General features: G+C 35.2%; 1 long non-coding RNA gene across 1 annotated transcript in view; it reads left to right on the top strand.

Annotated features, from left to right (window-relative positions):
* LOC141576652 (uncharacterized) overlaps positions 1 to 12,056 on the top strand; it is a 53,069-nt gene extending 41,013 nt beyond the window's left edge. Inside the window, exon 3 of the long non-coding RNA XR_012505069.1 lies at positions 1 to 12,056. This exon is cut by the window's left edge and continues 32,310 nt beyond it. This is a non-coding gene — a long non-coding RNA (uncharacterized LOC141576652).

Raw genomic sequence — 12,056 nt, 5'->3', positions numbered from 1 at the left:
AGGACTTTTTTTTTTTTTTTATAGAATTTGAACAAATAATCTTAAATTTATATGGAACCACAAAAGACCCAGAATTGCCAAAGCAATAATGAAGAAAAAGAATGAAGCTGGAGAAATAACCCTCCCAGACTTCAGACAACACTACAGAACTACAGTCATCAGAACAGAATGTTATTGACATAAACACAGGCATATGGATCAATGGAACAGACTAGAAAGCCCAAAAATAAACCCACAGACCTACAGTCAATTAGTCTTTGACAAAGATAGGCAAGAAAATACAGTGATTAAAGACAGTCTCTTCAGCAAATGGTGTTGGGAACACCAGACAGCAGCATGTAAATCAAAGAAGTTAGAACAACTCCCACACGCCATACACAAAAATAAACTCAAAATGGCTTAAAGAATTAAATATAAGGCAAGACACTGTAAATCTCCTAGAAGAAAACATAGGCAAAACATTCTCTGACATAAATCTTAGCAATGTCCTTGTAGGGCAGTCTACCCAAGCAATAGAACACCTAGACACCTCTTCATTCCATGATTCCACAGTGTTCAAAACAGTAATTCACTTGTGCAGCTGTGTAATAAGCCACAGCTGCCAGCTGCCAGACCACTGGGCTTTTCTAGATTTCTTGTAATGTCAAAGAAATCCAGAAAAGTCATTTGCTATTTGCAGAAATCTTTGGTATCTCATTTTACAGTTAAAATTTTTTATTCCATTTTTCTAAAATTCAAAACTTCTGATTATATTAATGCATAATCATACAGACACACTTGTCAGGTGTACAGAATACACTTTTTTCTTATCATTATAAACAAAGTTCAATTAATCAAGAAGTTACAATGAATTACAAATTATGTCCTAGGACATGAAGCAGATACAAAACATGTGAAAAAGAGCAATCTTTATGATAGTTTGGAATCTAGCTGGAGACATAAGTACTATGCTGTGCCATCAAACAATTACTTAGTTTAGTGTTATATTCCAGATATATAAAGGAAGTACCAAGAGAAGAAATCTTGTGTGACTTGAAACATGACATAGCTTTGCACCTGAAGGACATTCAGTAAATAATAAATGAGGGAACAAATGAATGAACAAGTAAAACCAGCATAGCTGTGCAGATACATAGGCTTGAGCAGGGTTTTCAACAACCAGCAACACAAAATCTGCTCCTCGCCAAAGAAAAGCCCTCAAGTCTAAATACACACCTGAAATATTTCATTGAGTCTAAAGGCACATATCTGTTTTCATGTCTCAGCTTCTCAGAAATTGATGAGATGCCATAATTTAAAGAGTAGCATTTTTTCTTTCTAATAGTTAAAATAAATGTGTATCTCAAGCATCTTAAATTTGATCAAACATATTGATTGACTCTAAAAAATGTTATTGTATGTAATATGATTTCAAAATTAATCACTTAACACATGTAAATTTATATAGCTTATTATAACTTTTATTATACATAACAGCTCAAAAACTTAACGAAAGCCAATGAAAAATTGTGATGTCAAATCCTGTGAGATCTAATTCTTAAAGATTCAAAGCATAAAACAACAAAATTACAACCACTACAAACTCATACAGCACATCTTAAAATCTAGAGCATTCAGAATCTGCAATGTTACTGCAAACGGTGCTGTGAGGTAAATAACTGCAGATACTGTAAACAAACCTGTTATAGAAATACGGAAGATATTCTTCCCATTTTACACTAAAAGTTGGAAAGCTGGGGAAAAGAAAATAAATTTTGTTGCTATAATTTTACCTATAAATAAAAGAATAAAATACTGACCATCTTAACATGTAGAAGTTTTACTGAAAAAGAAATAGAAAGGTGTTAACTTCATATTAATGAATTTCATATTCATTTATAAATTACTCTAAAGGAAAACTCACACAATCAACATAATGCAGTCACATAAAACAAGCAACCTGCTATATTTTATTTTGACTGGGGGAGATGCCATTTTTTTTAAAAAAGGAAGCAATGAATTTGCCAATGTCTGACTATTATCAGGCAGCTAGGGAAACATTTTATAGTCTACTGGAAAAGTGCAAACAGGCATGAATTAAACTGCTGACACAACCTTAGTACAGCATCCTAGTCTAATTAGTATAGGAAGTTACGTCAAGGAAAGAGCTTCCCTACCAATTTTTTTTTATCATTATCAGCCTCAATATCTGAATAGAAAAGGATATGAACTAGTGAAACATTAATCAATTAAGGGAAGAATAAACCTTAAATCTGTAGGAGAATCTGCATTTATCTATGCACCTACAGGTATGTATGCCTGTATAGGAATTTCTCATAAGAATTACATAATGAATCTGACTTTTGCTATGTACAGGGGTAACTAGTCACAGTATTTTTAGCCTTAAGATTCATCACTAGAAAATGAAATAGCACTTGTTGAGTTTCTGCAATATGCCAATCACTGTGCTAGATGTTTTATGTAAATTATCTCAATCTCCAAAAGAATCCTACCAGATAATTAGAATTTACTTCACATAACCAAAACTCAGTCACCTAAATTTGATTCCATTGGCTAAGTCAGCCAAACTCCAAAGCCCTTTTCCTTTACTACATGGTACTATGTATATATAAACATGAATGTGCACAAATACATTCCACTACATGAATCATGACATAACAATGGGACAGCTAGAGACTACTGTCTAATTTTTTCTACATAACACACTTCTGCATGGAGAATTAGTTCAATTATTCATCATTAAGTGATGAGGTCAGTATAATGTGAGTCACATTGGTCCAGAAAGTATTATTTCCAGCAGAGTAATGTTTTAAACCCTTGAGGGATGAGCTTTCTCACAGAGTCTTAGCAATATATGATGACCTTAAGGAAAACACATGACCATCCTGTGGAAGAGGGTGAACAGAGGCCAGTTAATGGCTTCAAGAACTGCTAGGATTTCTACAATGTTAGACTATCTGGCTGAGCTGTGAATACAAATAAGCCATGAAAATATTTTCACATGTTTACTTAAAAGAAAAATAAGAGGGGAGTATCTAAAGAAGAAAGTCTATATCCTGGATCAGAATTTTTAATTTTGACAATTTATCTTTAACAGAATTGAATGCCCTCATGGAACTACATTTCAAAGAAGACTAACTGATATTGGGTGCAAATGTTCAGCTATACTAGCATTTTATGAGAACTGTTACCAGTTTTGCTAGTACAGAGATTACAAGGCTGCATAGTTCTGAGTTGCTTGTCCATATTTTTAGGGTATAATTTTGCAGAACTTTAATTTTTTTCCAGAGACACATATATTGCTTTACAAGAGAACTGCCTGTATTATGGTATTGAAGAAATCCTAGTTTCACCACCAGCTTTATTCAGACCTAGTCTAAGTTCTTCAGTATTTGCTGTTACAGAGTAAAACCAATCTACACTGAGAGGTTAAATAAACTTTATTGTTGCTAAACACTTAAGAATTACTTTGTCAAACCAAATCATTGCCCATTTTTATTTTTACTTTAAGAAATAAAAAGAGTTGGAGTGAAATATTTGAAATAAACAAAAATAGAAGATAATGTTTTAAAATACAGATTATATTAACAGAAGTAGAATACATGATCTCAAAATTATGCTAAATTAAATGTAAATTCTAATATATACTATGTATTAAAAATATTTTGAGTCAGTTAAAAAACTTTTTTAATTCCACAAGGAAGATGACATTCGTTACAATAATAATATAGCTTTTTTCCTTAGAATTAGTCTACAGACATTATACTTGAGATTATTTTCCTTATGAAAATGTCAAATTATTAAGGAGAAAACAATATTTACCAATACTGGTCACAGAAAATACACATTACTAAGTTGGCTTCTTCATTTAAATCTCTCTCTGTAACGTGTCTAAGACATCACTAATACTTTAAGAATGTCAAACCCTAATCAAATTTTAACTCTGGTAAAGTAAGTTACTAAAAGATATCAATATTGAAAGTTATTAAATTTCCACTGTGATAAAACAAAATAAGAATCAAAATTGAACAGTCCTACATAAAATAAAATGTTTATTTAACAACTAGAGCTTACACTGCTCAGTAAGTGTTTTACTCTCCTCATCGAGATAATTGAAGATTTCAGAGCTAGGCTTCTGTCAATTTGCTACCTCTCAATCTAGAAGGCTTTTGTTTCTTGATTCCTCTTTCCTTCCTTCCTGTCTGTGAAGAAAAGGGTGATCCCTATCATTCCCAAGACTGATATCAGTCCTTTTGATTTTGTCTACCCCATATCTCCTCCAGAAACTTGTTCTTTTAATCATCTCCCTCCTGCTTAAAAGTTCAATTGCTTTAATCTCATTTGTCTCTCTTTCCATGAACATTATTCTTCCTAAGTTTAAGAGATAATGTTGTTTCATGAAACTTGCCTGTGTTTTGTGTATTCAGATACCCTGCTGTAAAATGTACATCTTACTATGACCCACAGTTAAAAAAAAAAAAGCTTGAAAGTTACTAAACTAATCTTGTGCCTTCATTTCATAGATGTGAACATTGAACCCACAGATCTGATCTATCAAAATTCACTCACTCAGTAATAGAATCCTTGGCCTTTCAATTCCCTCTATGGACAGAACTTTTCTTTACTCTTCAAATTATGTCGTGACATGGTGTCATTTAGTGACGACGACCACTTGTCATTATCTTAAGGTTATCTGTCAATAGACACTTTATGTTAATATTAACTGAAAACTCAAGTTACTGGTTCCAAGCAAGGTCAGATTTCTGGATCAAAACTATTAAAATCTCCACTTTGTTCATGTGCATCTGTTTTATTGTAGGTCCATGAAGTGCCATTTTTTTTTTCAGTCACTTTTTCCCTTTCTAGGTCATACCTCAGATAATGCTGTCTGCCTCGGATATCAGACTCCATCCTATCTTGGGTGTCTGACTGTAGAGGAGAAGGCAAATGTGTGTATTCTCCCAGTTTTCTAGGATGCTCTTTGTCCTGTGAGGTGACATATTGGAGATACTTTACATAAATGTGTGCTGTTGGGAAAGTAACAGGACTTGCCTTACCCTGTGCTCAGGCTGGAAATGAAGGTCAGTCGTGGGCTTGGCAGTGGCAGCCGCATAGGCTTACTGAGCCGTCCTCCAGCAGGGGGCAGCACTTCCTTTACTGCTAGTGGAAGGGAGGGAGAGAGTGTGTGTGTGTGTCTCTGTGGCCTTCCAGTACCTTTGCAATAACTGTAGTATGTGCTTTACTATGTTAAAGAGCTCCTCCCTTCACTCTTGAAATAATTTAATTTCTTTGAAGTTGATTTTTGAATAAAGATTTACAGAATTATATTAGTTGCATTCAAAGAAGTTTAAAAACCCTATCTTTAGTAACAACTTTACCATGACTTGTCTTCATGTTTGTTTAAGGACCATTTAACATTGTGTTTGTAATAGAAGAAAAAACATTTTAACTTTCAAAAATAAATTTATTATTTTCTAATTATGCATTTATTACATTTATTTTGAAGTAAAACCTGTAATCTTTAATCACTTTGAATAATCACTGTTAACATTTTTCTATGTGCAATTTTTAATGTATAAATAAATTTTTTAAATATACAGCTAGACAGAAGCAATATGCTGTATACCAGAAATTGTCACAACATTGTAAACTAACTTTATTTCAATTAAAAAAAAATCTCCTAGAAGAAAACATAGGCAAAACATTCTCTGAAATAAATCTTAGCAATATTCTCCTAGGGCAGTAAACCCAGGCAATAGAAATAAAAGCAAAAATAAACAAATGAGACCTAATTGAACTTATAATCTTTGCACAGAAAAGAAAACAATACACAAAACAAAACGACAACATATAGAGTGGGAGAAAATATTTGCAAATGATGAAACTGACAACTGCTTAATTCCCAGAATATTATAAAAGTCAGCAGATACATTATAACAAAAAAAAGAATTCCTATCCAAAAATGGGCAGAAGACCTAAACAAGTAATTCTCCCATGAAGTCAAACAAATGGCCAATAGGCACATGAAAAAATACTCAGTATCGCTAATTATCAGAGAAATGCAAATTAAAACTACAATGAGATATCACCTCACCAGTCAGAATGGTCATCACCCAAAAGTCCACAAATGATAAATGCTGGAGAGAGTGTGGAAAAAAGAGAACTCTCCTAGAGTGCTGGTGGGAATGTAGTTTGTTGCAGCTATTATGAAAAGCAGTATGGAGATTCCTTAAAAAACTAAAAACAGACCTAACATATGATCCAGGAATACCACTCCTGTACATACATCTGGAGGGAACTCTAATTCAAAAAGTCACATGGACCCCAATGTTCATAGCAGCACTATTTACTATAACCAACCTAAAATGTCCATCAAAAGATAACTGGATAAACAAGCTGTGGTATATTTATATAATGAAACACTACTCAGCCCTATAAAAGAATAAAATAATATCATTTGCAGCAACATGGATGGACTTGGAGATCATCAGTCTAAATAAAGGCAGTCAGACTGAGAAAGAAAAATACCATATACTATCACTCATGTGTGGAATCTAAAAAAAGAAAAAAGACATTTATTAACTCATCTACAAGACAGAAAGAGACTTGCAGACATAGTAAACAATCTTATGGATACTGGGGGAAAGGGGATGGGGAGGGATAAATTGATAGTTTGAGATATGCAAACAACTACTATATAAAAAATAGATTAAAAAACACATTTCTTCTGTATAGCACAGGGAAATATACTCAATATCTTGTAGTAATCTATAATAAAAAATGTGAAAATGAATATATTTGTGTATATGTATGACTGAAACATTATGCTGATCACTAGAAATTGACAAATTGTAACAGTATAATTTTAGAAAAGCTTAATTGACCAAATAAAAAGTCAAGGAGAAGAAAAAAAATATATATATGTATATTCAGCTAGATTCTTAGTCGTATCACTTAACGTGTAATGGGAATGATTTTTTCCCTCTGCCACCTTCTTACAAGTTGATGCGTTGGGAGTCTCCCTGGGCCTCTCCATCACCTCTCAGTGTGGAGACTGTCCACAGTTCCTGCTAAAACTTTGGTGTTTTTGTGGCTTTAGTTACTGTCTCTATGTTGGGATTCAAATCTGCATCTCTAGTCCCTAAGGCTTTTTTATATTCTTCTAACTACCTGCCAGAAATTTTCAACTGGATGTTTTATAGTCACCTCTTCATGTAAATCTTTACTCTCCCCTGGGGCTCTTAGCATGACCTACAAACTTTTTGCAATCACTTTGGTATATTTCTCTCCTGTCGCCTTACTGTTCTACTTAGTTCTCTCCCACCCCTTCTGGGCTGGTTTCCTAGCTTCTTAGCATCTCCTTCCTTCAACTTGGCCTGGCTACTCAGACATCAGGTTTCAGAGCCTGATCTCTGGGAAATGTTTTTGAACTCCTCTTTGACCTCCTTAAGACTGGGTCAAGTGCTTCAATGTACCCTCTGATACCTTTTTCCACCATAGCATTTGTCACTTCATATAGTATTATTGTTGCCTGTTTACTAGACATAAACTTCTTATTCACAATTTCCTAACATATAGTCTGGGGCCTGGCACTTAATAGGGACGTAATAAAAATTGTTTGGATAAGTGAGCAGTATTATGAAGTGTCCCCAGTCTAATTAGCTGTAATTAGTCTTCTACATTATTTTTAATGTCTTTGATGGTATTGGCATTTAATAGCACTAAGGTTCACCCAGTGTTTGGGCATTTTCCTTTCTTTTTTTCTTTTGAGTAGAGCACGAATGGGTTTTCATAGTTCAGTGTTCAGAAGAAGCCTCCCCTTTACTTTCTCATGGGAGACTCAGCTGAGCTTAACACTCCTGGGTGGTGCACCTGATTAGGATAACAGAACCAGAGCTATTACCCAGCTCTGCTGTGTCTGGCTTTATTGCCCTATTCAGCTGCTTATACGGCTCTTATGAGAACTTCATAGAGGCTTCTGATTATTTTTTAACTTACCTGCCCTCAGACTCAGTGGAGGTTAATTTAAGTCTCATCCTCTCCCTATATGGTGCAGTTAGCTAATAATATGTTTGGAAAGAGTTCTCTAACCTAACAGCCTCCCCATACCTGTTTAAACTTTGTTGTTGAGACATTTGTGGAGCTGGCTCTTATTTATGATTTCCTCTTAGTATTTTGCTAATACCATGGTAAAGAACTGGCCCTTGTGTACAGAATGAGGTACTTTTTTTTGATGGTTTCTGACCGGCTGGCAGTATGTGGCCCATAAAAAGCGGCCCTTACCCCCACTCCACACTTCTCTAGCCATTCCTTTCCTGGTTCTCTTGTTTCCTGAATATGTATTTCCCAGGTGCTCTTTTGGGCCTTGTCTTCTCTTCATCTTCATCTTAAAACAATTGCAAAGATTATTGACAAATTTTACTTCTTGGTTATCATGTCAGTTTGCAGTTGCTTCTTGCATATCCCGTAAACCTGAGAGTGAGGCTTAGATAACTCATGTACCTTATACGTCAACTGATTAAGCGGGGCTCTTTCCCCTTCCTTCACTGAAGTTCTGAGCTGCTCCTGTATTTGTAGTTTTTGAAGACTGTCACTATCACTGCTGTCAACTGGGCTCTAAACCTGGCCAGATCATGCCAGTTCTATTTCCCGTAACACCTCCTGAATACCTCTATGATGCACACCCTACCACGGTCAGTTCAGGAATGAATTTTCTCTGACCTGCTCACCACTCTTCCATCTGGCCTCATCCTCCAATGCCTTGTGAAGGTGCACATTCACAGGGAGCCTCGGGTGCTTGTCTTTCCTAGCTCTGCAATGCTAACCACCTGTTGCAAATTGCATAGCCCTTAACATTCCTATCAGTTCTGCCCCTCTTTATCAGGACCTGGCAGTGCCTTTTCATGTGAATTCTCTGATTGTAAAACTTAAGCACCAGATGAAGATTTTTTGTAACTTTCTTTCAAAATTGTTCCAAGTTTAAATAGACCCTTGGCTTTTAGCTTTTATCTGCTGTTTAAAAGCAGTGCAGTGTTTTTTGACAGGGGAGCATGGTCTCTTAAATACTGGGGCCCCTCTAGAAATATCCAAGAATCATTTGGAATTGTTGTGACCTTGTCGATAGTCTTAAGTGAGTAGGCCATGGGACCAAGGTCAAAGTTCACAATAACTTACATGTGTGTGAGGTGGGAAGTAAATGTATGCATGTGCCAATAGCATGAGAAATTATTATGAACAATACGCATGCGCGGGCATAATAAAAGGACAAGTACATACGCCCGAGGACGCGCTTCACCCGCTTGTAATGCAATAAGCTGCTGTTTTGCTCCATGTTAGCTCCTCACGCATTATGTCAGCTCCTTGTGCATTTTTTTCCAGTTGGGAAGCTCACCTCTTTGCATCCCCTCTCCAGCCTCCCACGGCTGACAAACCTAAACCAGTATTTCTCATTATTTCTAAGACTGTAGTTTTGCACATGCTACTTCCCTGTACCCCAAAACTATTTGGATTCCCGCTGCTTTCAGAATGTTTACGTAAGTTCCAGATAGCCTGGCATTCTGAGTGTATTACATATTGGCTTAGAACTACGTTTCCAACCTCATAACCTGCTATTTTACACCATATTCCTGGTATACCTCCTGACACAGCCAGATATGTGTATCTGAGGCCCGCTGGTCTGGGGTGCCCTGTTCATTCCCTCCCCCACACCCTTCATCCTCTACGTCATAAACTCTTCAGTTCCAGCTCCATCCTAAGCCTTCTCTGGCATGCCCAGATGAAAATAATACCACATTTATCACCTCTAACACCTAAAACTTTGTACAATGGAATGATAGTTTTTTCTGTGCACTGCTCCTACTCACTGGATGTTCTCACAGCAGGACTTTATATCCCTACAGCATCCAGCACATAATAAGCACTTGCTATTTTTTTGATGAAAAAATTGTCACTTAATCAGTTGCCACCTGTGATCCACCTGTTTGTAAGTTGAGAGTACTGTGGATTCATTGGTTTAGCTCCACACTATGAAAGTCTTCTTTGTGGAAAAACTTGTTCATAAAGGTGAAATTTCCCTTAGCTTACCATGATTCTGTTCCTCTAAACTTCTAACCCATTTTGAAGTTTACAGTTAGGGCATGAGAGTCAAAGTGAGCCTGTGGGCATATATATTTTTACTTGATAAGTGTAGACATTTACTGGTATATTGAGAAGATGATCAGACTAGGACTCAGAATACAGACCTAAATTTGAGTTCTACATTTCTACCTAAGCTTAGATAAGTCATTTAAAATCTCTTGGTCTTAGTTTCCTCTATAAGGGAAAAGTTGCATAAGATAGTTTCAGGTATCAGTTTGGAATGAAAAAGCCTATATAAGTGATTTTGAACGGGAGGCTGCAAACTTTTCCTTTAAAGGACCAGATAATATTTTAGGCCTTGCTAGCCATAGACTGTTGCAGCTCCTCTACTCTGCTATTAGTAGCTTGAAAGTGGCCATAAACAATATGTAAACTAGCGTTTCAGTATTTTATTTATGAGAACATTACTATATAGTTTCATTTTTATGAAATTATAAAACAAGCAATACGTATCTGTGCTTGAAAAAAACTCAAAATTATGTCTGCCTCTAGGATGGTGGGTGTGGGTGTTGACTGGGTAGGGACATGAGAGACATTCATAGGGTGATAGTAATGTTCTCTATCTTGATAGTGGCTTGGGTCATATAGGCTGAACTCAAGTAATGGTACATTGGAGGTTTGTGCATTTCACTGAATATAATTTGCTTTCTCAATTTTAGTTAATATGCATGGAGTGTTCAAGGGTAAAGTGTATGGACATCTGCAACATGAAATGCATTAAAAACAGATGGTGAATAGATATAAGATAAATATAGTAGACTACTTTAGAATCTAGGTGGGTTTATGGATGTTCACTTACATTTCTTCTAACCTTTCTATGTATTTGCAAATATTCCTAATTAAATGTTGCAGAAAAAATAATAAATGTATATATTGATTTTTTCCTTGACTGCCTTCTACCAGTCACGGATTCTTTCCTGCAGATAATGATTGCTTGTCAGTTTTTCTACCAGTGCTTTTCCAACACGATTATGTACGTCTGTCTGTATATGTCTGTATGTGTGTGTGTATATATGGGTCTATGTGGAATATGTAGGAATAATTTTCTTTTCCACTTTTACATGAGTTATTGGAAGAATATATGTTCTTGAACTTATTTTTTCCCACTTAATGTCTTGATTGTGTTTCCTTGTCTCTCTATATATATATTATGCATGTATGTCTCCTTTGAATCATTGCAAAATATTCCACAGTGTAGGGATATATATCCAAGTTTATATATGTGTATATATATATATATATATGTATTTCTTGGTGATATATATTTAGATTTTTCAATTTTTCCCTTACAAATTGCTGCAGTGCAATTTGTAAAAGATAAAACCTATTTCTCTAGGGTAGACACTGAGAAATGGAATCACCAGTTTGTAGTATATGTTTATTTGTATATTAATAGATTGTCCTCCTGTAAAGCTGTACCTGTAGTCCCTGCAGCAGAGATTAAATTACCTGTTTATTTTCAACTTTCTGAGCGTTGATTATCACTTTAAATTTTTTTCTTTGCTAATTTGATAGGATGCTGGTATCTGGTTGGGTTAATTTGCAGTGTCTCTGGTGACTGCAACTGAGCATATTTTTATGCTTACACTATTTCCATTTCTTTACAGTCATGTGTTCATCATCTTGCTCTCTTTTGTCTTGTAATTCTTTTATTTTAGAAATTGTACTTGTTTTAAATTAATATTTTCATTTTTATGGGCTTTTCCTAATCATTTATCCCAAAATATATTGCATAATCTGCCATTCCTCACCATTTCAATTGCCAAATGTGTTACATGCAAAACTGCATTTTATATGGATCCTTTCCTAGACAATGTTCTGTTTTGTCAATTTCTACCTCTATTCTGTGCTATTATAACACTGTGGTATGTAACCTCTATGTGTTTGTAAAATAAAATAAAAGTGTGAAGTTTGTGTGA

The sequence above is a fragment of the Camelus bactrianus genome, unplaced genomic scaffold (assembly GCF_048773025.1).
Source record: "Camelus bactrianus isolate YW-2024 breed Bactrian camel unplaced genomic scaffold, ASM4877302v1 HiC_scaffold_154, whole genome shotgun sequence".
NCBI classification, from domain to species: domain Eukaryota; kingdom Metazoa; phylum Chordata; class Mammalia; order Artiodactyla; family Camelidae; genus Camelus; species Camelus bactrianus.
This window is presented reverse-complemented; position numbering and strand designations above follow the sequence as displayed.